The sequence below is a fragment of the Colossoma macropomum genome, unplaced genomic scaffold, assembly GCF_904425465.1.
Source record: "Colossoma macropomum unplaced genomic scaffold, Colossoma_macropomum, whole genome shotgun sequence".
Classification (NCBI taxonomy): domain Eukaryota; kingdom Metazoa; phylum Chordata; class Actinopteri; order Characiformes; family Serrasalmidae; genus Colossoma; species Colossoma macropomum.
Genome location: NW_023494793.1, coordinates 27,503,820 through 27,531,662, shown reverse-complemented (window position 1 = coordinate 27,531,662; position 27,843 = coordinate 27,503,820). Strand labels below are relative to the sequence as shown.

The 27,843-nt window shown below is 40.1% G+C and overlaps 1 protein-coding gene across 4 annotated transcripts in view; it reads right to left on the bottom strand.

Moving 5' to 3' along the window:
• Nucleotides 1-27,843, bottom strand: part of prdm16 (PR domain containing 16) — a 235,465-nt gene that overhangs the window by 157,964 nt on the left and 49,658 nt on the right. The window lies entirely within an intron of this gene.

Genomic DNA, 27,843 nt, shown 5'->3' with positions numbered 1-27,843 from the left:
ATTCCTTCACATAACTTCGAGAAAAATGTTAACACACCAAAAATCTGTCACTTTACACTTCCAAGACCACTTGTTCACTCAGATCATTAGACGCTTGTAGGATCATATCTTGATTGGTCTTCGCCAACCCCTGAAGATGGAAAACCTGAGCCCTTTGAACTGACTCTCAGTTACCATTCCAGACTGTTCCATCTTATAACGAGACTGCTGCTGGGTTTGTTCCATTCACTCACAGCCTCTACCATTTCCCGTCTGATCATCTTACAGATAATAAGACCCAATGACCCTGCGGTCTGACGCCACCGCCAGCCATCCTCAGCCTCTCCCATAGTCACCTATGTTTATTGTCATTCCACGCCTGACAGAGTAATTGTGGTGCTTAGCCACTGTGGTTAAGGATGGTAAGAGGCTGATGACTACAAGCAGGAGCTGAGCAGATGCTTCTGATATCCAAGAGGTTCCATCTCGACCTGTCCTGCTGTGATCAGTACTGAAAAAATAGAACATGAGGCATTTTTGAGAAGGAATGTGAAGCAACTCGGTGATTAAAAGATTTAAAACTGAAGAGTATAAGCAGAGTGTTGCATCATCTTACATGCAATGGCTGCATTACTATCATTGTGGAACGGGCGGGGGGCGGGGGCATGCAATGCAATCGACACTTTCCCTGGTCTCCATGACAACAACCATGCCACCGCACACGCATGGACTCAGTGTAATTTGTAGAAGCACCACTGCAGTTTGCTATCCAAACACAGGACCAGCAATCAGGGCTAACTAGGCCGCAATTACGCCAGGAGTGCTTCCAATCAGCCAGACTCAGCCCCCTGTGAGCACTGCCAAGAACACAACTTTATGGCTCCAAACTGTTTCCTTTCAAATTGAAATGCCATTTACTTGTAAGCAACATAAACTGAGCTGTGAAAAAAAATGCAGTCATTCCCGAGCATGACTAAGGTGAATCAGTTACGTGAACGATTTGCACTTCGAAAGCTTTTCTGGTCAATTTCACATACAGACAAATGCTGCTGTAAACAAGAGGAAAGCAGCATGACGCATGTACAGTGAGACGGGCGAGAATTTACTTTTTCCAAACTACGCTCTGGGAAAACTCAGTAAAATGAGTTGATAGAACCCAATAGGCAAAGATACATGTCCTATTAGACCAAATAGTTCTACAGTTTCTTGAGGATATTTGCTTGTAAAAATGTAACAGTCAGGAAATTAACTGACATGTAACTGTAGATGAAATCGCGAAATATGAACACTGGTGACAAAGCCTCTCAAACTCAATGATCCTGAGAGATCCAGGAAATTTATATTGTAAAAAACTAGGCTAGTTAAAAAAAAAGAAATGCAAATGCTTTTAAAACAGATCTTGCGTCATCCTGTGATTTTGAGGGCAAAGAAACGTTTTACCAATTTCTTTAATGATCAGACTTCATTGGAGTCTCACACCAGCCAGGCAATTAACTGAAGAACATGTGGCCCAGTAGTAACATCCCCTTTTCACAGATCAATTAAAGTTTTACAGCCACAGCCTATCTGGTGCTGTTTGCAAGAATCAAAAGTGTTTTCAAAACCATTAAAACTTTTGCTCCCCCCCTTCCTTCTTTTTGGCATCTGACCCGTTGAGTACAATTTTCAACAAGCAAAGACAGGGTTGGAAAATCTATTAAATACTCCAGTTAAAGTGGCCTGCAGAAACACACACACACATATAACTCCACTGAAAGTGAGCTATGTAAATTACGTATATTCAAGAGACCTGACTGTAATGTGCAAAACATTGTGCTAGACGGAGCACCAGTCAACAGTGCAAAGCTGAAGAACCCAATGTATTAACCCAGAGTATTAAGAACATGTGTCTAAGATTTGCCTGTTTATAATTTCATGATTTCACACCACTGAGAACAGAATAAAAATAAAAGTGATGTAAATGTTCTTATAAGCTACTGTGATTATGTTGTCTCCACAACATTTATTCATTCGTTAATTTCTGAGACTCTGTATACTATTGTAACAAAATCTTACATTTCTGAAATGGTAAACGTACAGGAAAAGGAAAAAGAGGTTTTTAAATTGAATGTACAGTAATGGGCGACATTTATTATTTTTGGCCCGTTTTCATCTATTCATCATCATATTCATCATAAAGGGCAGTTTTCAAATTCTGCAAAACATAAAAACTGAAAAATATTAATTAAGTCAAGTTATTTTAGATCTTTCCTGTTACTGATCCGAGTGCCTCGGTTTAATGTTCCTTGTAAACTTGTGCAAACTTATAATATCTTAAGATGGGTTCCCCTTGTCAATCTTGGATCCTTTGCACCTCTTTCAATAATATCTCATCTGATCTATATTGTTGTAAATACCCAGTTATTTACTAACATACTATGAATGTGTATATTTTGAAATACCTTTAATGAATGTATATTGTATTTATTAGTATTATTTCTTTACTATTGAGATTCTGTATTTTTGATTTATTTAAGCACCAAACACACTAAGACAAACTACTATACCAAAAAAGTGATCGTGATTACGATTTGAGATTTCTCCCTCATCCTCTTGGGGAGTTTTTCTTGCCATCGTCACCCTTGTCGAACTAATTAGGGCTCTGCACACGCATATCTGCAAAGCTTCTTTTGGATCATATCTGTTGTAGAAAAAAACCTCCTATATGAATAAAACCGAATTGAACTTCTGAGCTAAAAAGAAAAAGAAATGCAACATTTTAAGAAGGGGAGAAAATAAAGCTGACATTTTGAACTCAGGGGCTGGGTTGCTTTGATAGGGGTTTCTGTATGGACTAGCAACATTAGCACAGAAGCATTTTGGGTTGGCGGGGAGACAGATAGTGCCTTCCTCTGTGCCTCTCCATGTTTTCTCTCTCGCTCATACTGAACTATTTATCCTGATTACACCGGGCCGCCATCATTAATTCGCACCTTGGGGGTCCTGTGCTCCTCCAAGCTCTGCCCACAATGAGACGCTTGTTCGGCTTTGTTATTCCACTGGAAAACTACTGTGCGGCCTGGGCCACGACATGAAGGCATCAGATTTATTTGATAAATCATAAAGGCGTCACTTTAAAACCGGGACCTTTGTTATTGCGGGCCGCAGTACAGGACAGGGGAGATACTGACGCATGTCTGAGCATACACACACACAGAGCTCTGCGTTCCAGAGGTACTGGTCTTTAACAACTCTCTTTGGGAACGCTGCGTGTCAAAAGAATCAACTATCAATGTTTAAAAAGTATTCATTACACACACTGGTATTTTCCACTGATATGTGAATACTAAGCAAAAGTGAATCACATCGTAAAAGCTGGATATACAGTCCTGTGCAGAAGTTCTATTTAAAAAAAAGGATATTTCAAAAGAGATCAGATATAAGATACATAATGAAGGGAAAGTCAAAAGAAAATAAAAAAAAAAACAGGAATTTCCAAAACTAATCATTAAAAATCTTTTAAAAGATATAGAGAAAATGGGAATCCTGACAACTGTGAAAGACCACCAAAACTGTCACAATCTGATAAACAGTATTTAAAGAGATAGGAGCAAATCAAGCTCCAAAATGAGTGAGTTTGGGATTACTTGGATTGTAAAAAGCAGATAATTCAACAAACCTCTAAGACTGAACTTTGGAGGTGAGGGCAAATATCACTGCGGATTTGTTTGACAAAACTAAAATCAAGTCTCCTGAAAAGAATAGAAATGTTAGTAACGGCAAAGGGTGGACAGGCTAAATACTGGAAAATGTGAAATTATGTCCATTTTTTGTGTCAGTTTTTGTTAAATATGTTTTCACAATTTTTTCTTGATGCTAAAAAATGAATAGTGTGTAATGGTTGTTTTGACTGAAAATTAAATAAATGAAAAAGTAGTCTCTGACAATGCACAGTATTATATTGCAATATTATATTATCTACTACATTCTTTTTACTGATAATGACAACATTGTTAAAACCACTAAGGGCTTCTATGTGGACCCACACTTCTGTTTCTCACTCACACTATATAACTAGCTTCACAGTAGCTACCAAACGATTTATAGTCATTACTGGGTACTGCAACCTCGTTTCCAAAAAGGTTGAGACGCTGTGCAAAATGTAAATAAAAACAGAATAGAATGATGTGCTAAACATACATATAAAATGTTGACAAGTTAAGAAAAGTTCTTGTTTTTGAAATATGTAATTCTAAAAAAACACCTGGTGGAACATCTCACAACTAATTATGTCAATAACATGACTGGAGATGAAAAGAGCATCCCAGCGAGTCAGTAAAGATGGGGAGGGGCTCACCACAGTGAAAGACAATTTGAAAATAATGTTTCTCAACATAAAATAGCAAAGAACTTAGGGATTTCACCATCTACAGTACATAATCTTATTAAAGGATATAGAGAATTTAGAGAAATCTCTGTGTGCTGACAGGCTGACAACTAATATTGGCTGGCCGTGATCTTTAGATGGCACTGCATTAAAACAGATACAATTCTGTAGTGGAAATCACAACATGGGCTCAGGAACAGCTCTTGTCTGATCACCACGAACAGTTCATCACTGAATCCACTGCCACCTTCTCTGGGCCCAAGCTCATTTAAAATGGACCGAGGTGAAGTAGAAAAGACAGAATGTAGTCTAACAAATCAAAATTTGAAATTCTTTTTGAATATTACTGGTGCCACATCCTTTGGACTAAAGAGGAGAGGGACCACTGGCTTGTTATCAGTGCACAGTTCAAAAGCCAGTATTCATGAAGGTATAGGGGTGCATTAGTGCACATGACATGGGAGACGTGCACATCTGTGAAGGCACCATTAATGCTGAACGGAATATATATGTTTTGCCAACATATGCTGCCATCCAGACAACGTCTTTCTCAGGGAAGGCATTGCTTATTTCAGCAAGACAACGTCAATCCACATTCCTCATGTATTACAACAGCATTGCTTCATACAAAAAAAGGACCCGGGTGCTGGACTGACCTGCCTGCGGTCCAAACCTGTCACCACTGATGACATTTGGCGCATTATGCAATGAAAATATGACAAAGGAGACCCCGAACTGTTGAGCAGCTAAAATCCTACATCAAACAAGAACGGGAAAACATTTAACTTTCAAATATACAGCCACTGGTGTCCTCAGCTCCCAAACGCTTACAGAGCGTTGTTAAAAGACGAGGTGATGAAACACAGTGGTAAACTTTTTTGCAATATTTGGTTGGCATCAAATTCAAAATGGATATATATTGCTCAAAAAACACTAAAAATTCTCAGTTTCAACATTTGATGTGTTTCCTTTGTAGTATTTTCCTTTAAAAACATGGTTTACATGATTTGCATATCATTGCATTCTATTTTTATTCACATTCCACACCGTCCCAACTTTTTTGGAAATGGGGTTGTAATTTGCACATCATTGCATTCTGTTTTTATTTACATTTTGTACAGTGTCCCAACTTTTTTGGAAACAGGGCTGTAAATTGTATAATAAATAATTGGATAATAAACCTAAGAGGCAAAGGGTTAAGATTCAAAAAAATAAAAATAAGACATATTTGTAAAGCCATCCACTTCATTCACTTTTTACTACATTCACAGCTTGGCATGCTCCAGTGTAGTTTCCTCTCAACGTGTATGAAGCCATCTCTGTTCTTTCGTGTTTGCGGATGCCCTGCACTAAATGGGATGTGAAGTGAAGGAATCCTGCACTCAAATAAACAACCTGTTCTGTGGGGTTCACACTTCCAGTAAAATATCTGATCTGACACAAACACACTGACTTGCTCTCTACAGCATTAACTGTTGTATTTTAAATAAATAAATATTTTTTTTTGTTAGTGTAATTCCATTGATCAGTGACTGGAGCATGACAATATCACAACCAATCGTAACTCAACTCCCCTGTTAAAAACGTTTGAATGGACCTTCCACCCTTTCGCTTTTAGGATGGTATGTCAACACCAGCAACTTTCATGATAAAAAGTATGTGCTGAGCACAAAAAAAGAAAACAAATTCCAAATAAGTGAACCCAAATGTCCAAATATGGGAAAAAGCAGCTCTGTTTCTGTTATAAAAGGCTCTTATGACAGAAATGAAAAATGACTAGAAGTTTGAGCAACAACTTTAAAACAGTTCTGGTAGCAGCACTGACCAAAAAGGAATTCAAAGGTGCCATGAAGACCAACGTGGTGCTTGTGCACTCAATAATCCAGAAATATGGTCCCACTTACAGAATTATTGCCATCATTAGAGCCACAAAGGGAAACTCTTTACCTGTTCTGCTTTAATCAAAGCTTTGATGATTTTATCTGGATCCAGAACCCAAGTCTTATTTAATGCAAGGAGAAAAAGAAAAGATGTCTGGCAATAAAAATCAAACACGCATATATGAGGAGAGGAGGGGATGAAAATGTGTGATCTTTTCCATGGCACCATGGCTCTTTCATTGACGCAAGAAACGTGTGTGAAAAGGGGGCGCGAGAGATGGTCCGCTACATTGCCGAATATGCTTTCCAGAAAACTTGTGCTGTTTCCCCTTGTAAAAGCAGCAGGGAACGTTTCCAAGTAACACTTAAAGTAGCAATATTGCCACGCCAGTAAGATGTGTGCCATGGGGCAGACTGAATGCAGGGGAGTTCCCTCATACCTGAGTCAGAGGTACTTCAACTCACATTCAGAAATGTCTTTAGTTTTATTTCTGACGCTTCTTTTGGAGCAGCTAACACTAGGTTAAAAGTGTGAGGTACATAACCTCATAAACACAGCCTATACACACACATAGTGTCAGTGTGTCTGTGTATACACAGCCCAGGCCAGTGCAAACTTGGAGTGTGTGCAGCCTCTCCCCACCTCATCTGCTAGAGGAAGACAAACTGGCTGAAGAAAGTGCTAAAGGAACTGACCTTGACCACTGCGGCTGCTTGAACAGTCAATACACAATGACCGCTAAAAGGCAGAGTCGTATAGCTAGCCCTCATCGCTGGACGACGTGCCAGCACTGTGTGAGCTTCATTTGAGCTGAAAATGAAAACTGGAGCCTTAACAATGACCCAAGGCAGCAAATTTGTTATTGTAAATTGTAGCGTCTTTTCCTGTAATATAGTATCAAGGATCAAGGAAGTGGGCGATATTAATGGTAACCACAGTTACATTTCCCTATAGATTAGTGGTATGTAATTAAATAAATTTAAATGGTTTCAGTTCATATACAACACTGTGCAAAAGAGGCCATTCATTTTTTTTAATTTTACAGCCAGTAAGTAAACGTTATTCATATCAGGACATATTTCTGAGGAGAAAGGAAGGAGAAAGTCAAAGGAAAAGAAGTGAAAAACAGGAGATAAAAATATAATTATTAAAAGATAGAAAGAAAATGGAATTCCTAACAACTGTGCAAGACATGGTGCTCTACCAAACTATTACCATCAGATAAACAGTACTTAAAATTTTCATCTGTTAGACAAGAGAAAATCAAGCTTCACCTTTCATTCAGATCTAAAAAAATCCACAAGTGTGAAAACACTCACCCCTATGGGTGTGAAAGAACGTGTAGCTGTCAGGAAGCAATTACTGAAAAAAGGAAATAGACAAAAAAGAAGAAAATTTGCAAATCAAACAAAGAAGCTGCTGGTGTTCCCAGAACAATGGACCGGCCACCCCAGAGTCCAGACCTCAGCATCACTGAATGTGTTTGGGATTACTTGGATTGTGAGAAACAGAAAATGTAACCAACTTTTAAGACTAAACCTCAGAGGTATAGAAAAATATGCCTGCAGATTTGCGGAAAAAACTGAAAGCAAGTCTCCTGAAAAGGATCGTAGCCGAAATGAAGGTAATGGGTGAACACAATAAATGGTGAAAAATACATATTATTTTTATTAAGTTTAAATACAGTGTAGTCAAAAAGTCTGAGACCGCTAGTGAAAATGCTTCTATTTACATTCCTTTCTAAATTAATACAAGGATTTTCATTGCAAATTATATTATAGATTACATATCAATTTGCATGACAAGTGGAGTTTTTGAAAATTAAACATGAATTTCACTTTTTTTAGCATTTGGTATGTCCTCATTTTGCTTTAACCCCTTAAAATCCCAGGCTTATTACATAGGCATTCTTTTGGATGAGCTTTTCTTAGGCTATAAAGTGTGTAATAAAACTTTGGGCCCACCGGCAGGCCCATGGCCATGTAAGGGGCTGATGATAGTGTGTGCCTCTGATGAGTAGGCCGGAAAAAGTGGTCTGAACGCAAGCTATCAATGTAAATGATAAGACTTAAAAAAGCTAAAATATTTTACCTTTTTGTACAAATTTGCTTAAATTTAAGTTGTGACCTAGAAATGCAGAATTTTGCATATTTCTTTTACATTTTCCAGAACTGTAAAGCTTTCTGTTGTTTATTTTCAGGTTTACATGAAAAATACCCCAGATTTTCAATGTGTTATCAGACTTTTGGACCCCACTGTATATGTTTTCTGTTTTAATTTTTTCCAGAAACTGAAAAAATGAAACTTCAATTTAAGGACCATTTTGACTGGATATTAAAAAAATGAAGGGTGGTCTCTGATTCTTACACAATGCTACACTGTAATATAACAAAATAACATAATAAAGGTTTTAAACAACATATGAAATAATCTGGTACCGAAATTGTTCCACTAAACCTAGCTGTAAGATAGCTCTATTCAAGGTGCCGTGATCCATGGCAAGATTTGTAACACCTTTTGCATTTAATAGATGCACGTAATTAGAAGGCTTAAAGAGTCCCCACACCTGGCTTTACGAGGCCTAATCAGTTACCACAATCATATTAGGGCTTTTAGGAGTAAGACTAAGTGTATGTGTGTGTGTGTGTCTGTGTGTGTGTGAGTCTGTGAGAGAGAGTGGAAGAAAGAGAGAGAGAGAGAGAGAGAGAGAGAGCATGTGCCACTTCTGTCAGGTTCCTGATTGCCATTCTAGTCTGCTGCTCTCCCTGGGGAGCAGCACAAGGCCTTCCGCAGACATTTATTAACACGACAGATTAATAGCTCTGGGGGAAAGACATTTTCAGAAACATGATAAATATTAATAATAATCAATACTAACTTACATTTGCCAAATTGAGTCGCAAACATCACCCAGGGAAAGGGGGGGTTTGTGGTGAGGGGCAAAGAGGCAGGTGGGGGAGATAGAGACAGAGAAAGAAAGAGCAAGAGAGAGAGACAGAGCAGCAATGGGTTAGCTTGCTAATAAGTGCCAGAAGGTTCCAGTCTGGGCAATGACAGAACAGCATATGCTTCATATACAACTGAAAGAGTAGCTGCACTCTGGGCTGCAATTTCAACTGGCACTGTATGCGCGTCTTTGCTATTAATAAAACAGTACCACAGATTCTTTCAATCATAGGAGGAAATGCAATATTTTGTTTTTTTCCTCTGCAAAAAAAAATGAGAACCATTAAACAACTACATTCTATACTATTTATTTAGTGCTTTTTTTTATAGCAAATACTATCCCAAAACAGCTTTACAGCAATTTGGGAATGCTAAGGTGCAATCTGAGGGCTGGAAAAACTCACTAAGAGCATTAGGAAGCAGGCTTACATCAGAATCAATATCACTTTATTAGCCAAGAAGACTTGTATGTATGAGAAATTGCGTAAAGAGCATCGAGAAACCAATAAAACACAAGTAATACAAAACAAAACAAGCAACAATCATTTATACAAAGCTATGTTATTTACTAAAAGTTTCTGTTAAAAAAGGCCTGCCATCATCAGGGCTTTTCTCATCAGATAAACAATATTCATCCAAAATACAAAATGCACACACAGGCATCAAAGTCCTATTGCATGTAATGCACAGGGAGCGTTTTGTTTTACCTCACCATCTGCACCGTTAAGCTGTGTAAGGAAAACTCACTGAAGTGAGTGATCCACTTCATCACTGCTGCATCGAGAAAAAGCCTCTCTTTTTTCTCCCTGTGCTATGACTAGGTTTCACCTCTTTTCCTTCCTCTCTTCTCTTCATGTTTCTGCCGTCCCTGTGTTTCACTGGGCACATTACCATTTTAGCCTCAGGCTGCGAGCACGGCCTCAGTGCAGCCGGAGCAGTGACAGCTTATTCGGGAACAAATTCAACCTTTCCCCCCTTTCTCCCTTTCCTCCGCTCTCTCCGGCCTCCCTCCATAAGAATTCAAATTTGTTTGCACTTCCCGAACGCACTCGGAGGAAACGCTGGCCCTCAGATTTAATTGCAGGACCTACACAGCCCTCTCTCTGTGGAAATGGAGTCGGGGGGTGGAAGAAGACTGCCCAGAACTGTAACTGAACACTTGTCTAAGCAAGCACTTTGGTAAAGGTACTAAAGGAACTACAGGCAGGACAGGACACTGCATCAAACTAACTCTGCAGCACCAAGCATTTATCATATACGCCTGGCCTTCGTAGGTAATCGTCCACAACAAATTATGCATGCACAAATATTGCACAACTATGTTTAAAGGAATAGTTTGGCGAAAAAATCTTATTTGCACAACTTTTCCCTTTACCACATATGTAGTCAATCAGTCAGGACATGTTTGGTGTCTAAACTTTGCTACAGCTCTACAAGGCTAATTAGGCTAACAAGTAATGAAAGAGCACATATAACTAAAACCAGTAGTAGCAGTCATGTTGAGGCTTGGTATTTGTCCATTTTTATGGATAACAGTATGCTATACAGCGCCAGAAACCATAACTGTAAGTCCACTTGAGATTAGGTAACAGCTTGATGCAGTTTGAGTCTAGTGTGCAATGATTTATGTGCTAACTGGTTGTCACATGTTTCCATTACTTGTTAGCTTCTTAGTTTTGCAGCTCCAGAAGCAAACTCAAGACACCAAGCGTTTGGCTAACTGACCACTTTTTGGGTAAGGGCAAAGCGTTCATGTACGATTTTTTGCCATACCACAATGTTATAAGGAACTGGATGAAAGTGCTGCATGTCTAAGAATACAACTTCTCATCCGGTTTCTTTACATGTGAGTGACCAGCAATGTCGCGGTGGCTCCTGTATTAAAACAGCTTCATTTAGCGACCCACTGGGAATTACAGCACCAGGGAGAAGGAGAAGAGAGAAAAAATGCATTCATTTTTATTAGCAGGAAAAGCCATTGGTTTGGCCTGCAACAGTATCTGAGGGGGGAAATGATTTTCACCTCTGGCACGGGGAGCACTCCCCAGCTATACATCACCCGATTACTCCTCGACTGGCCCCGGTCTTAGTCATTAGCCAGTGAATTAACGACAATCCACCATGCTATTAATCACACTGACAAAAGTGTTAGCATGCCACTGACCTGCTGCCACACGGGGATGCGAGGAAAGGGGGGTTGTTAAGAGAGAAGGAGCGGGAGGGAGAGAGAAGGGGGTGGACTAAATTGGGGTAGCGGCTGGGGGGGCAAAGGTACAGTGTGGAAGAGCTGATAAACAGCATGGCTTCAGCAGTACAGAGGGAAAAAGCATCTAAGATTTCAAGAAAAAAACAGAGAGAGCAGAATGAAATGATGGAGATGGATGAAGGAGAGGACTATGCGCTACAGTCACCTGAGCGCTCACGCATGGCTGCTTTTCAGAATCCTGTGATGGCTTAACAAAGCATTTTTGTTTGTTGAGTACATTTTTTACTGGGTTTTATGATACTGACTGACTATAACATACAGTAATGGGGCTATTCTAGGGCACAGGACTGTATGGAATTTTTCTCATTTTAAATATTTCACAATTTTCTTATTTAAATAGACACTGCAGATATGAGGAAATATGGATGTACTTTAAAGTGATACTACTCCGAAGTATATTACTCTATGCTACATTGAAAATACGTTTTTTTTTTTCTGATTAATGCCATGGTGCAGCACACACTCTGGGAGAACATCTGTACAAGTTTGAAGTGCTACAATATAATGTCTTCTCACGTCTTCATTTAGTCAGTGTCAGTGAGGCTTTTTTTTGTGTGTGTGGACTTGGCCGAGCAGGTCAAGTGAATTGGGCGAGGTCAGTCAATAAGCTGGCTGCAGCACTGGGCTGGCTAATCACGCTGTTCTGGCTCATTGAGCAGTCAGACCCGAGCTAAAGAAGTGCAGGCTGGGGGCCGAACGCAGACACCGGTAGCTGAAGAGCATGCTGAAGGAACAGACTCGTAGTGAAATAATTATTTTCTCCTGCCCTTTCTCCACTCAGATTTCATGTCATCATCTTTCGCTGTCCCCTAGCCCAAACCCGGATCTCAGTCATACATACTCTACACCTCTCTCTCTTCTCTCTCTCCCGCTCATTCCTATAGCAGCCTAGCCTGGCATTCATAAATCACTAATCCAGCTGAGGATGACATTTATGGAGAAGTGACCACTCTATGGAAAGGCGGCTACATGAAATGTCACACGGAGGGAGACTCTTATAGCTGAGAGATAGAAAACCTGCTTTATTCATTACACTCGTCCCTCACTGCGGGCCAGTGAAGCTAATAAATGATACAATAAATGGAACAGGGAATCCATGGTGTGGGAGAAACCTTCAGTAGTCCGCAGCCAGAGCTTGGAAACATACCTAGATTGGACTACAGTCCAGAAACCGTAAAGCTGCTATTCAGCAATCCATAAAGATACTAAAGACACATAAAGAAAATAAATGAATAGTTTAGTATGCTGGATTGGCTGACAAAGGAATACATGCATAATGTAAGTAAAAGTGGCCTACTATCCGCATAAACTTCTTGTGATAACACTGGTAAAGGGGTAAATTTACTGACCTTATTGTTTTCCACTTGCATGTCTATCAAGATATGTGAGTAGATCTATGTGCTGTGCATTGACTGAATTTAAACTGAATGGCCAACCTACCAATTACATCCAATGACATTAACAAATGACTTTCTTTGATTCACAGTATCTCTCCGAAAAAGAAAATGCCAAAATTCCAGGACTGACCAAACTAAGCAAATGTCAGCTTTTATTAGACCATTATAAGGTGCATTTATTTTGTTCTGTTTCGAGCATAGTTAATCCACTTACGGTCAAGCCTGGTTAATCTTAATCCAGTCTAGTTTCTCTGAGTGTCAGAACTCACTATGGTAAATATGATCCTCTACTCCAGCTGAAAGGCCTACATTGTCACTGAGGTAAAAGTGCTTGCCAATGGCAAAAAGATAGGAAGATACATGTTACAAGAGCTTTCAGCTTTCCTCTGTGCAGTGTTTTGGTTATAGTCAGTGAGAATTTAGCTGAACAGATATAAGACAGGATACATTACAGATACCATTTGAATTTTTGTGCAGTTGAAAGTAACAATAATATTTGTAATAAAAATGTAGAGCAAAAAATATATGATACAAATACTGTTAAGAAAGCCTGTATTGAGATGCAGCTTGAGCGCAACTTTAACTGCTAAACAACTGCTTACAACTAAACCTGTAACATCTGCAGCATTTATTTTACGTTTAGTCTATGTATTATTTTCACATTCCAAACATTTATCCCAGTGGAATTAATGATGAATAAATTACAAAAACACTACTGATCCCATAATCAAACACCCATGTTCATCTCATTACTCAGCATTTCTTTGCACGAATAACAATTGCATAGTCAATAAATCTATCAATCCATTAAGATTTTCACTGCTGTCTACCAACAGGGCAAAACCCTTGGCATTAAGACATGCTCCGCAGAGGAAGCCATCTTGTTGTACAGAGGGAAGGAAGCGGGGAAACAGATGCATCGGCACGGTGAATGGTAACAAGTGCATTCAAGAACAATGCGGCCAGTTCTCCAGCAGAACAGACCTGAGAACCAGTCCGGGCAACAATCAATGGCCACACAATGCTGTATACACTCCTGCCAAACAATGGGTCTGGCCCAAAGAATTCTGGGAAAGGGGGTCTGGCCTGCTTCTCCGAGAGGCCGGCCTGATGGGCTGCCCGTGCTGTCAGCCGCCTGAGACTGCATGGTGCCACAGGAGTGCTAAGGATCAAAACAAGGTTCTAACTATTTTACAGAAGTCTATGCAGGTCTACAGTATGCCTACAGCCTTACAGAACACTAGAGGACATTTAATAAAAGGCAATTCTTTCCCTGAAGTCAAAAATAATCTAGTCTAATCGAGTCATAGGAAAACCGAATTTAAATGTATGACTAATACAATTTTCTGATCTGCTTTGAAGAAACAGTTACCATTTAAAGGGAGCAGCAAGAAGAGGCAAGGTGCTGCATATAATTAAGACAGTGAATATACTGCTAATAATGTTTTTAGCCTACCAGATACATCTTCACAAACGGCTCACTTTTTTACTGTGGCTCATAAACACAAAAAGGTTCTGAAACATTCAGAATCAGTTAAAGTGAAGCCTTTAAGGGGAACTGCACCATTTTTTTTTTTTCAAAATTTCCACATATTTAAATGGTTGAGATGTAAATAAAGTTATTCAGAGTGGTTTGGTGTAAAATACTTCATTCTAGAGAAACTTACTGAGACCAAACTGTTCACAGTGGTGATGATAGGAACCAAAAGTCTGAAGAGTTTAATGCCTCTAAAAGCTACCTCACAAAAAGCTATTACACAAAATGGTTATGAGTACGCTGCCTGATACCTGAGACATTGTTTATGATAGTTTTGTGGTGAAGTTTTAGCCTAAAACGTCTTATTAGTCAATTCATGGCAGAGGGGTACATGCAGGGTGTTATAAAGCAAAATAGTCACGCCCAAAAAATTTTTCCAGACATTTCCACTATTTTACCATCATAAACGTTACATATAAAACACAGATGACGCGTGTAGATTCAGTGGTTTTGGATAGTTAATTAAATGGCTATATTTGTGTTGTAGACATAGCAACCCCTGGTTCCTATTACCACCACTGTAAAGGAATTTGAGTCTGTAACTTTTCACCACAACGGACCATTTTACATCAAACCACTCTGAATGATTTAGTCTACATCGCAAAGACGGAATTATGCAAAATGTTAGAAAAATCGGTGTAATTCCCCTTTAACAGAGAGAAGAGCTCGGAGACGCGATGAGGGTTCCTGAGAACGTGTTTTGATAAGAAGGAGCATCACCTTGTGGACTAAACGATCAAATTAACCCTGCACTGCATACAACTGATGTTTATCTCGTTGACAAGTGTTAGCCAGTGGCTAAAGAGAGGAAGATACGTTTTACATGTCACAAACTGCTTTCAGCTTTCCTGCAGTGCTTTGGTTACAGCCGGTCAGAGTTTAGTTAAATGGATATAGGACAGGATGCATCACAGATACCATTTTCATTTTGGTGCAGTTGCATGTAACAATAATAACTGATTAAAATGTAAACGCCTGACGTTAATCTCGTTGACAAGTCACCATTTTGTTGTCGGTCCTCCGACAGCTGCGAGCTGAACTGCAAGTTTTCACTTAGGTCAGCCTTCTGTCTGCCTAATTCGAGCTAGTTAGACTGTCTACCTTTGAGGAACATGAACTTTTCGAGGCCACAAGACTTACTTCTTCCCCTTCATGCAGAACCTTCATCCTCTTTTCTCGAAGAGAAAGAGAGTTTTTGTGTTTTCTACACTAGTAAGTCGCTGTTTTTTCTTCCGTTAGCCGCATTTTCGAGACACTAAAGGAAGATGCTCTCGCGCACAAACAATGACATCATTTCCCGCTCTTTTTTATCCACTGGCTCTGATAACGCAGTTTCGTTTTACTCACTGTCCGTTAAAATGGCCCAGGTAGCCGCTCTTTAAATGTTGTATGAAAGGATATGAAAGGGTAAGCACAGAGACCCGTACACTGTTCTGTCTTTAAAGCTTAATGAAGCAACATAGCGCTGCGCTTAATTAACATAGAGAGGCTGTAGGATGTGACTTTATTAGCTGCAAGGCTGCCTCACTGTTGTGGCGGCTCTTCGCTCCCTCAGATAAATAATGTCTTTGCAAACCTGAGGGAGATGAAGAGCCCAGAGAAACGAGGGGGGCGGCTGGGCACAGACAGGCAATTTTCCCGTTTAAAGCGGTGGCGAATTGAGGCGAATTCCAGATAATTGGCTAGTAATTAGGGAGGTCGTCAGGTCGATTTGGGAACAAATGACGCTGTTTAACGGAGGTGGTCTCCTCCGTAATCTGAGCCGACCCCCCTCTTTTGTCTCCGTTATCTGTGGCTGTCCTCGCTGTGTGACATCCCGAATAAACGGCTCTCTCTCCGGGGACAGACGCGAGGAGAGAGACATTAGTCATGGAGAGGACAGTCCGAGCAGTCCGGGTGGACACGCGCTCTCTGTATGTTCTGCCGGTACGTTCTACCACTCTTTACTCAATCTCTTTCACTTCTGTTTGTCTCCCACTCTTTCCCTCTCACTCTAAACATCTACCCACTTCGAAGATACTTTCTTTCTTCTTTCATAATCTCTCTCTCACTCTCTCTCTCTCTCGCTCCCTCCCTCCCCCTCTCTCTCAATCCTTTTCATTCTTGCAGTAAAGATATATATATATATATATATATATATATATATATATATATATATATAATATACGTTGCAGACCCTCACTTTTTGGGGTAACCCATTGTCTTAAGTTTTGTAACTCAGTTTATTAAGTTGTTGGAAATCATACTTCAACTTTTAAGTTGAACAAAGTATAAGTATACATGCAAAAAACAAAAACTATTCTGTTGCAGAAACTCGAGCTTTTAAGTTGAAGTAATTACATAATTTCTTAATTTTCATGACATTGACCTAATTGTAATTCACACATTGACCTAATTGTAATGACTACAGACTGAAATGTCAAAGAGAACCCTTTCAAAATTGAGGTGTTAAGCTGAGAGTTACACACTCCTATGCCAACTTACTACTGACTTGGCAGTAAATTAGGTGACAACCAAAGTGACTACTAAGCAATTGACACTCAACACATTCACGGTTTAGGACACCTAAAATACGGAAAGTGCATCCAAACTTACATTAAACCTGTATATAACATGGACGTGTTGTTTGTTTGAACACCCTCCCTGTCCAGTGGGGAGGTCTGTGAGAGTGGTTAGGGAGGTAAGCAGGTAACCATTGCCTCAGAACCACAGCAGAAGAGGAGCGAGGAAAGTAGCCCAGGCCTGTGGTGTGAGCCATTAGAAGGAGGCGGGAGGTGGGTGGTGACCCCCAGTGTCTGTGCACACTGCTTTACTTTTCATAACACTTTAAAAGGGTTTGTTTTTCAGTGTTTTCTCATAGTTAGATCTAAAAGATATACAATTTGTTTTATAAGAGAAGTAAACTAACATACAAATAAACATGTTATAACACAGTGTACACCCAGAATACTTTATTACAGTATATTATTTATTATTTAATAACTTATTGTTTTTTTTCCCAAAATACTTTGAATCAAGCACAAGCATATTATTATATTATATATATCTAATAATTCGATATTATAAAATACAAGAACAGATATCAGAGGGGGAGTCCTGTTATACGTCTATCTTGGAATAGCTTACACTCATTGTGTGATATTGTTAGCTGTGTATTTCCTGCTATGGGATAGTAGAGTGAGTAGTTTGAGCATGATAGTCTACTTTGAGATGCTAATCTTAGGTAAAGTGCTTCAACTAAAAAAAGCTCATTTTAAAATGTAGCAATTAGAAAAAAAACTGAAAAGGTATTATTTTATCATTTCTCATCTCAGACTGTATTATAAATAAAAGTTAAAAGTATGTATACTTATATACTATGTTATGATGAAATAAAATAACAAAAAATGATGGTATAAGTGATGAATGATAGTCTCTATGAAATCGAAAAACACTGAGCAGGACATGTGGCATGCACATGCAGTGGCCTATTGGTGCTCTCAATTAAGAAAATAGTGGTCATCTATCATTGCTTATCTTTCATGCAAAATCTGTCTTTTCCTGCAGACTAGTATTGCCTCATCTCTGTCTGTGTTTGTTTGTGTGTGTGTATGTAAACTCTGTCTATTCATTACACGTCCCCCTCCTTTTGCTTCCCGCTGCTTTCGTGTGTTTGGGTCAAGCTCTGATTCAAGCACAGATTCGTATTTGATCATCTGCTTCCCATCTAATTAAGTTGTTTTGTCTCTGCTTAATAGATTGGAAGACAGTGCTGCAGATGAGCCGCTTGAGTCACGAAGGAAAGGGCCGAACAGGACGGACAAATAAAGCCTATAAAAACATTCCACAGCACAACAAACAACAGCTTACAATCACTGCCAACAAACACAGCTACTTCAACACACTCTGCTGCAGGACAGCTACTTATACTCCAGTAAGACATTGTTCACTAAGCTTTCATGTGTTGTAAAAGCAAAAGAAAAATGTTTTGGGGTATAACAGAGAGAGATAAGGGTGAAGTATATTTTGCAGTGTATCATGATAATGATCCCGCTGAACATACTCTAATTTTATGGAAAAATGGAAGTATGGAAAACATAATGAGGGTAGCAATCAATGTTTCAGGCTCAATCTTTTTAACAGTCATTAAAATGTCTGAACAGTGTTATTGTAATGGCCTAAAACTGAGAAAACACATGCATGAATGGCCTTGATGAAAGTTTCTAGTAGTGTTTAATGCTGTGTTTTCTGGCACTGATGACAACAGCAAATGTTCAGACTGATCATATCCCTACGCACTGGCCAAAAAGCTCGGTTATTTTGTACTCATATCAAATTTGCTGTTATTACTGGTTAGTCAGCTGGTTGTTGATATGGGTTGAGTCAAATACGTATATAATAGTTTTATAGTAGTTTACAAAGGATTAATAGAAGTTACTGAGAAATAATCTTGCAGTTTAAGCATCTTTATTTGAAGCTCATGATTGTATCATAATAAAGTGAAATCACAAGGAAAAATCATAAAATGAAAATAAAGGTTCTTGGTTTTACAGTTCTAGTAAAATATGTTAACTGGGATACTGTCATATGCAAAAGTTTGAACAACCCCTATCAAATTACATTTTGTTGATTTTCTAAGTGAAAATTAGTTCCTCTATGTCCTCTACAAGAACAAACTTAAAATTTTACTGCACAATTGCTGTTTATGTGTTCAGTTTAACATATATAAAAACATAAAATACATAATGTTTTTGTCACATATTCCAGTGTGTTAAATAAAAAAAGGTAATTGTGCATAAAATGTGCAGAACTTTGTTCTCTGTGAAAGATGTGTGAACTTATTTTCACTTAGAAAATCAACAAAACATGCAATTTGACCATGAACGCCCAAACTTTTGCATACAACTTTATAACATTTATATTATACGGAGGTTCCTTAAACTTTTTAAAGAACCATCCACTGAAAGGTTCTTTAGGGAACTTAAAGTGGTTCTTCTATGGCAGTGCTTGAAATAGCCCTTTCTGGCACCTTAATATTTAAAAATGTACTGCTTACCAGCGTACATCATCTAATATATCTGATGATCAGATGCATACTAAATCCATGATTAACACTGGGCCAGTCTGTATGCCTATATACAGTGAGATGAGAGGCACAATAACCTTTTGGTGGCCCAGCATTTCCTGAAACAGGAAAAAACAGCAGTGCAAAAAAGGATGCAATGCGCGACACAAACGGGACAGACTAGTGGCCTATCAAAGAGTGGTATGGGAACAGGCTCAGGAAAGGCACATTACAATAACACAGTGTCTCTGGTGTGACATTAAAAGGAACATTCAGCTGCACTCAGATGAGCTGGATGGCTGAGAATAGCAAGAGAGGGAAGACTTGGGAGAGAGAGAGGAGGAGAAATTGAAGTGAAGTGACGGCAGACAAAATGAGACAGGCAGAACGAACAGAGAAGTGGAAAAGATCAAAAGGCCTCGTTCGACTTCCCCTCAGATAACGTGCAGCGCAATTAGACGGCCTCGACAACTTCCATTACGGCTGATCAAATATTTATCGTGCTTTGGAGATGATGTCGCCCCCTCTCCTGGCCCCATTTGCATAACAAATGGGAAAGACAATTAACAAGCAAGTGGAAGAGCGAGAGAACGAGAGCAAGGGATGGTGGAAAGAAGGAGTGGAGGTGTCAAGAGTTCCGTTCAGGCTCCCTCCATTTCATTTGCAAAATGGCAAAAAAGCCTCTGTCATCAATTCCCAAGCAAAGGCCTCGGCCAGACAAGGATAGCTAGCTGATGCTTCCTCATGCAGCTATTAATCATCTTGCAGAAGGAGAACCGCCACCAAATTGAGCTCATCAGTCTCTATATTAAGCAGGAATCAAGGTACAAGGACAGGGAAGAAGGGAGAGGGAAACGAGGGAAATGACGGCCGGCCTCTCTTTATTCATTCAGCTTCCCTCCTCTCTGCTCTGCTGTCTTCTTTTTTTCATCTCGTTCTAGTTTTGTGATGCCCCACACCTCTATAGGGGTCAGCCTGAGATATTTGCTAAATGTCTGGCTATATCACCAAGCTGAGAAACCTGGTGAAAGTAGATTTCTGTGGTTATATTCACATTGTAAGTCAAATTTTACTTTTTCTCTTGATGATTCACATTTGTGTCCCATATCTGTATATAGTGTGAATACATCTCTGCCCTAAAAGTACCTGCACCATTTCAAAATCAGTAATGTCACCTGAATGATCTTGAACAAAAAAATGATGTTTCATGTTACTCAATTTTCAAAGTTTCAGTTTGGTCTCGATTGATGATGGCTGTGATAAGCGCATGTGCAAAAAGCACAAATCCCATTCTGAACATTCTCAATACGGCCACATGACCTAATATTGGACATATATCCAGTATCCGTCTTGGAACAAAGTGGCTCAAAATTGATTTGACATTTAACATGTAGATTTTTGTGTTTACACAACTTCAAAAAAATCTGATGTCACATTCAGGTAAAAAAATGGAAATGTAAGCTTATGAGCGAAGCCTCGCTTAGCGTTATTCTCTCTAGCCTACTTGGGCCTGTGGAGAAAGCAGGAGAAATTGAGAGCAGGGGAAAGGGGTTAAAGGTGAGCAACCAGGCTGTCGGGACAGAGGGAGAAGAGGACAGACGTAATGAGGGGATGAAGAATGATCACCTCCACTCATCTTTGACAGCCCCATGGATAGAATACAAATGACCCTCCAAAACACAAGCAGTAACAAGCAGCTACCAGTATGCATTAAGGCAACTATGGTGCAGAAGTAAAGGAGAATAGTGAATAAATGCTTATATACTGTGAAACAACAAATATAGTAAACAAAAATAAACCTATGATACCAGGGTGTATATTTGGCACTGAGAATAGTCCACCAACCAAAAACACCCAGCCAACAGCACAGTGGGTAGCGTCTTGTGACGAATGATAAAGGACTAGAGGATGACAAACAAAAGGTGTAGCGACAGTGAGCTATTGTCTCTGATTTTACATTGACAAGGTGGACCAACAAGGTAGGAGTGAGGGTATATAAAGAAATACAACAAGGGGGAGAGAAAGAGAGGGAAAATAAGAAATAAAATTGTCTTGGCCTCCCTGTCTTGCATTCATTTTGCTGTCCAGGGGAGGACTAGCAGTAGATGACTCAGAACTGATTATACTGCAGTAATCCTCTTTTGGTTTGACTTGCTGAGAACGAAATTAAAGACCTCTGAGTGTGCAAGCAAATTGATTCAATTTGGCACTGCCGAAGATGACGCTGAACAACTTTAGTGTATATGTTTAAAGAAACGCTACGTACACGCAGTTCAGCGTATCCACACATACACCTTTGCACATATCAGTGCTACACTGAATAAAGTGATGTTTTGAATTTGCTTGATTCTAATTTGTGCATAATTTCAACATAAATGCAGTAACGTGAGAGACAAAGTGTTGATACATTGTTTTATTAATGTGGAAATTATGTACACATTTGCAATCCAGTGCATCACGTTATTCAGTGCATGTACGCAGTCAAGAGTGGTGCCTTGGCTTTTTACAGACACTTAAAACAAGTAACCTTTGACAGCTCAATACAGCTCAACTCAGCTTCGCAATGGAAAAATGACAAACTTACCAAAAGAAGACATGGTCTTATACAGTCCCACTCTAAAATGCTTCCAGTTCACATGAAATCAGCCATCCAATTAACTGAGGTAGTGTCTCTAATAGCCTGTCTCTCTCTCTCTCCCTTTCTCTCTCTCTCCCCCATCCCTTCCACCCCCCACCCCACGGACACACATTCTCAGATAGCGGCCAGGCTAGGGAGGAGGGCCTATCTGGCTGGCCGATGCTGCTAACGTGAAAGAATGTCAGTGTCAGTGTGGCAGAGATAGGCCAAGTGCAAAAGGACGATGGCCGAGGGAAAGGACACTTCAGAGGTCAAGCACAGAGAGGCCTCTGAGTTAAGCAGGTCCTCGGACCTGGGTGAGAAACGGCCAAGGTGCGTATAAGAGAAAGTGTTTTATAACCATCTCCATTGGTGATAATACAGTACAGTTCAAAAGCCTCAGACCACCTGAGAAAATTACTGTTTAACTATATAAAACTATTTTTATGGTATTGCTTCAAAAAATAATATTAGAATAAAATGAAAATAAAAACAGTACAGTACATTTTGATTTGAGGTCTGTCAGTGTGTTAGCTTAACCACTTTCAAAGCTATCCAGGAGGCAGCCAAGTATTTATAGTTACCATCCAATACCTGGGTGGGCTAATCAGTACATACTGATGTACCTAACGATAAATGGAAACTAGTAGCCACCAATTAACATGACATCTTTGGCATAATGCTAACTGGTCATCAAAGGAACTACTGGACCAAACATGCTAATGTGACTAACAATAAATGGAGACTTGTAGCCACCAATTAGCATGGCACCATTTTGGCAATGATTGCTGGTTATTGTTCACTTTCATTCACTGTCTCCGATTTAAAGAAATGAACTTTTCCTCAAATCAGTTGTGCTGATGGTGGAATTGAACAAATCCAGGCAATGGCTGGAATGCACATTTGATGCAAAGATGAAAAAAACTGAAACTACTTTTTTGGCGAGCATAAGATTTTTGCCTAGTACTGCAGTACCACTGTCCTGTAGAGATTGAGGTCAAAGGTCAAGGAAAGGTTCAGAAGTGAATGGGAATGGGTTTATGAGCTAAGGTAATGGCACATTCTCATTTAAAGATGATCTGTGTGTGTGTGTGTGCGTAGGAGGCTGGCAGAGTCAGTGTGTCCCCACTGCCCCCCGCGCGCTGGCACACATGAGGCAGCTTGGTGGGCCTCTCCAGCCAGCATTCCTTTGATAGGATGATACCGGGGTTGGGGACTAAAGCTGTTCCATATGACACTACTCACATGGCTCTGTCTGACCACCTCTCTTTCTCCCTCTCTGTCCTGTCTCTGTCTCTCTCTCTCTCTCTCTCTCTCTCTCTCTTTCTGTGGGGGTGGAGTGAGGATTTCACAGGCACAACGAGGGGTTTGTGATGACAGGGGCCAGGCCTCGTCACACACCAAAGGATCTGTGTGTCTTTATCTCCCTCCACTCGCCCACCTCGGAGGGATGAGGGAAAGAGAGAAAGAGAAAGAGGAGTTATGGCTAGAATGACAAAATGAACTCCTTTGAATTACTAAGGACGTTCGGGATGTATGTAAAAATATTAAAGCACTGTTGAAAAATGTCAGTTGACTATATAATACTGCCACCCATTAAGTTCCAAGATTAACTTAGTCAGTCATCTTTCCTCTTCTCCTCTCCTCTTCTTTCCTCTTCTCTTTTCTCCTTTCTTCTTTTCTCTACTCTTTTCTTTTTTTGTTTGTCCTCTACACTGAGATTTATTTATATAGCACTTTCTGTCTTGCACTAGTAGAAATAGAAAAGAATGAAACGGTACAGACAAAAAGGTAAAATTAATATGCAAAAGAAATGTGCAGTAAAATAAAATTGAGTAAAAAGATATATAAATTATGATAACAAAGTAAAAACCAGAAGAAGAATTAAGATTAAACAAAAGCAGGTAGACAATTAAGGTAGAACCCAGATACACGTTAATGAACCTCTATTTGTAGTTAATTTTTAGCCTAGAAATTTTAAAGATTCTCTTCTCTTCTCTTCTCTTCTCTTCTCTTCTCTTCTCGTTACCTCCTGGGTGGGCCTCGCATTACCCCCCCCAACTCTTTCCCTTCTTATATTTTTTCAAGTGCTGCGCTAGTAGGTAGGAGTTTAATCCCTCACTAATTCCCGGAGCTGATTGGGTTTACGGGGGCAGGGATCAGCCATGTATTCCCGTCCCGCACACAGTGGTGCGGAGCCAGGGCCCTGGCCGGCACTGCCCGGCCCCTCCGCGGGAAACAAAAGAGTGCCTGTTCACTCGCCCCTCGCACTCAAGAGGCTTAGGGACATTTTTCTCATTTTTGAACAGCTAATATCTTGCAAAAGTTGTCTAATCTCTTTAAGTTTAAGTTGAGCTTTTGTAAAAGCCTCGGCTAGCTGTGCTTATGACTTGACTGTTATCCAGCAACGTTTAATTAGGTCAGGGTGAGCTAGTCGGATAGGCGCGTCACCTGTCGGAGGGTGGACATAGACATGCAAATATTCAAGGCCAGCCCCGGCCTATCAGACATGTCTTATTGGGTAATGGATGTGACAGGTAATCAATATGAATGCAGAAATGCAATTCTGGCAAACATAAGAAATGAGAAAGGATACATTTCAGTGGTGAGCACAACTTCATGCACACCAAATGAAGCATGTTATTTTTTAAAAAAGAAAGAACAATTGTTCTTTTTGGATAGATATTGCTGTAAATGGAAAGGTTTAGAAGTCTTGGCTTAATAGGAAATGTTGCACTGAAAGTACAGGTGCTGTGTCTCGACCAGTTTGAAGACCAATATCTAGATAAGCCATGGTAAAATCTAATTAAATATTTAGATTTCACTTTATTAGAAAAATCTGCTTTATACATCCACTCACTAGGTGTACAATTACATACTGTAGCCTGTTATAGTGTGTAGTTTGTCAATCACCATCAACCCCATTTATCATTGGCCAGTTTCTGATATACAGGATCACTGTTGACCAGACATTTGTCCATTTGCAACACAGCAGTGACAATGACATGGTAGTGGCATGGTAGTTTGTGAGGCACATGTGTATCAGAGCACCTCTGAATGATGAGGGGCTAGAGGATGGCTAACACATGGATGGCTACAGTCAAGGTGGATGTACAAGGCAGGGGTTTCTAATAAAGTGGCTAGTGAGTGCACATTAGCATTCTTACTCTACTGCTGCAACCACTCTATCCTATAATTTCTTAATTTACTCCTGTTATTCGGCTACATTTGTTATATTTTCTAGTTCAGATCTGTTGGTACATTCAAACTTTACAAACAACACGCTAACGCTGATATATGTATGAGCATGTCTTATGAGCTAGCATACAGGTGAAACTTCTTTAGTGACACAAACGATCCTCCCCTGCTACCGCATCAGCCTCAGCACAAGTTATAAAAGCCCAACTAATCACATAATTACATGCAATAAAGGACTGAATGGAGAGGGGAAGGACATGACATCAGTGTGAGCTGAAGCAGGAATGCTTGGATTACAGATTTGTCCTCTCCTTATTTACCTTTGTAATGGGATAGAGACACAGGACACCGGTTTTCGACAATAGCCTTCGCGTCCACCGCAAGTACATACTAATTCTCTTTCCCCCCTCTTGCTGGACGAGGAGAGGCTTGAGTTACAGGAAGCTAAACCCGAGCTTCGCATCCAGCTCCCTCAGACGTGAATCTTTAAAGTAGACAAGGGCACCGATCGACGCACCTGGACACGCTATTGAAAGACGAGGTCAATGTGATGCCAAACGGTTGCTAAAAACGTGCTAATTTGCGTAGCCAGCTGGGCCAGAGTGTTCGTGTTGGTGCTTGAGGGTCGTTTAGAGATAGCACTATTTGACAAATGCAGTGTTCGTTTTGACAGGACTGTCTATTAAAACGTACAAAGAGATTAAATCACTCCTCTGGTTGAGACGTCTCAGCAGTTGCACGATGCTGAGTGGCAGTGACAGATTTCCTGATGACATTTACATGCTTTCTCTTCAGCCTTTCAGCCATATTTTCATCTATGGACCATCTATGAATTTAGAATAGAACCCTACCTAGAATAAGCACATTTTGTCTAGCAGAATTCTAGACCCAGAATGTTTAACAGAAGGAAACAAAACACAAATATTTGTATCATACATGTACAAAACCACTCTCTTTTCAATATATAGTACACTATTGTACTGTTTTGTACTGGTGTCTGAAAACTGGATAATATTGAATATGTGCTTATAAGCACACTATGCAGTGCAGTGTACCCTAGTGAACACAGAATACCCACAGTACACCATATCCTCTGGTTCCATATGCAACATCACAAGGTAGGACAGTAAGCTGTCTAACAGAACAGTACAATGTCTGTATTTCCCCATCAGTGACTACTTTCACAAAGCAAACATGTTTAACATTAGTGTATGAAATCTCCAGTGATGTTTCCTGTAATAGTGTTTTGTTTGCAGAGGTTCCGTAGGATCTACAATCTACCTGTATTGTTCTATCTGAGAACAGCATGTTTTTGTGCTGCACCTGCACCATTCTGCTAAGCACGAATTGTTAAGCCACAAAAATAGTCACATTATTCTAAACGTTTTCCATTGGAAGTAATGCTGATATCAAAAGTACTTTGGGGACTATTTTAAACACAGCAAGGTTGTTTATGCTTTCCCAAATTGCATGGACAGTCTCAGGATCCAGTTAAAGTGTACTAATGCTCTCTTTGTAATGAAACATTCGGTTGGTCTGTGTTCTTTAAGGCTGCCACAAAAATGTTGCTATTTCTGCCATTTATTGTGCTGTTCTCCATCTCCATCACCTACTTTCTCAGAACACTGAACAACAATCATTGTTTTTGACAGTATTTTTAAAATGTGGCACTACTGGCACTTTTTATTCCAACCTATCAAACTTCAGAAAATTATGTATTGTGAAAATATCTTCACGTACTGTGATATTCTGTTTTTACAATATCGCCCAACGCTTGTCTCAGGTGTGTCCGAAAACCACCAAACCAGTGTCCTATTTGTCTTTATCACCCAGACCCAAGGGGCTCCCTGACCCATAACCTCAACCTTTGACTTTTGGGGTCACCTCACTTCAAATTATAGACTGTGAGAAGAAGGGCCAAGAAGCGTTTTACTCCATCTCATTTCCCACATTTCTCTCCACGTCCTCCCTCCCTCCTTACCTCCCCCGTCCTCCTTCCATCCATCAGTTCATTTATCTTTATGTCTTTGTTTCCAGCCATCTCCATCCCTGCGCTCTCTCTCTCTCTCCCCCTGTGTCTCTCGCCCTGCAGAGACAGATGTGCCAGTGCTGGGAAGCCGTGGGTTTGACGCGTTGGCACAGAGCGAGAGCTACAAAGAGCGTCTGATTGGAAGCAGCGGGTGAGGACCTTTAACGAGAGCGGGTGAATAGAGGGCCAGCAGTGGGCCTGGGCCGCCTCTGCTTTCCCCTGCTCCTTCACACACACACCCAGCTACCTCGCTCTATCAAAAGCCACCCGCGACAGGCGGCCACGCTCTGCCTGCCCTTAACTTTTGGCTCATACACACACTCACACACATCCAAGACCTGCTCTTAACACACATAGGCGATGCAGGGGCCCAGGACCTACACACTTTACACACACACACATACACACACACACACACCAAAAGGACTTTATGTGTATATTGGGCCTGGTCTTTCTTTCTTTCTCTCTCTTTCTCTCTCTCTCTTTTTCTCGTCTAGTTCTCTGTACAAGAAAACACACCTCGCCCCCGAAGACCATTTTCTGATGCCTCCCATTGCCGATATATTTACACATGACCTACAGC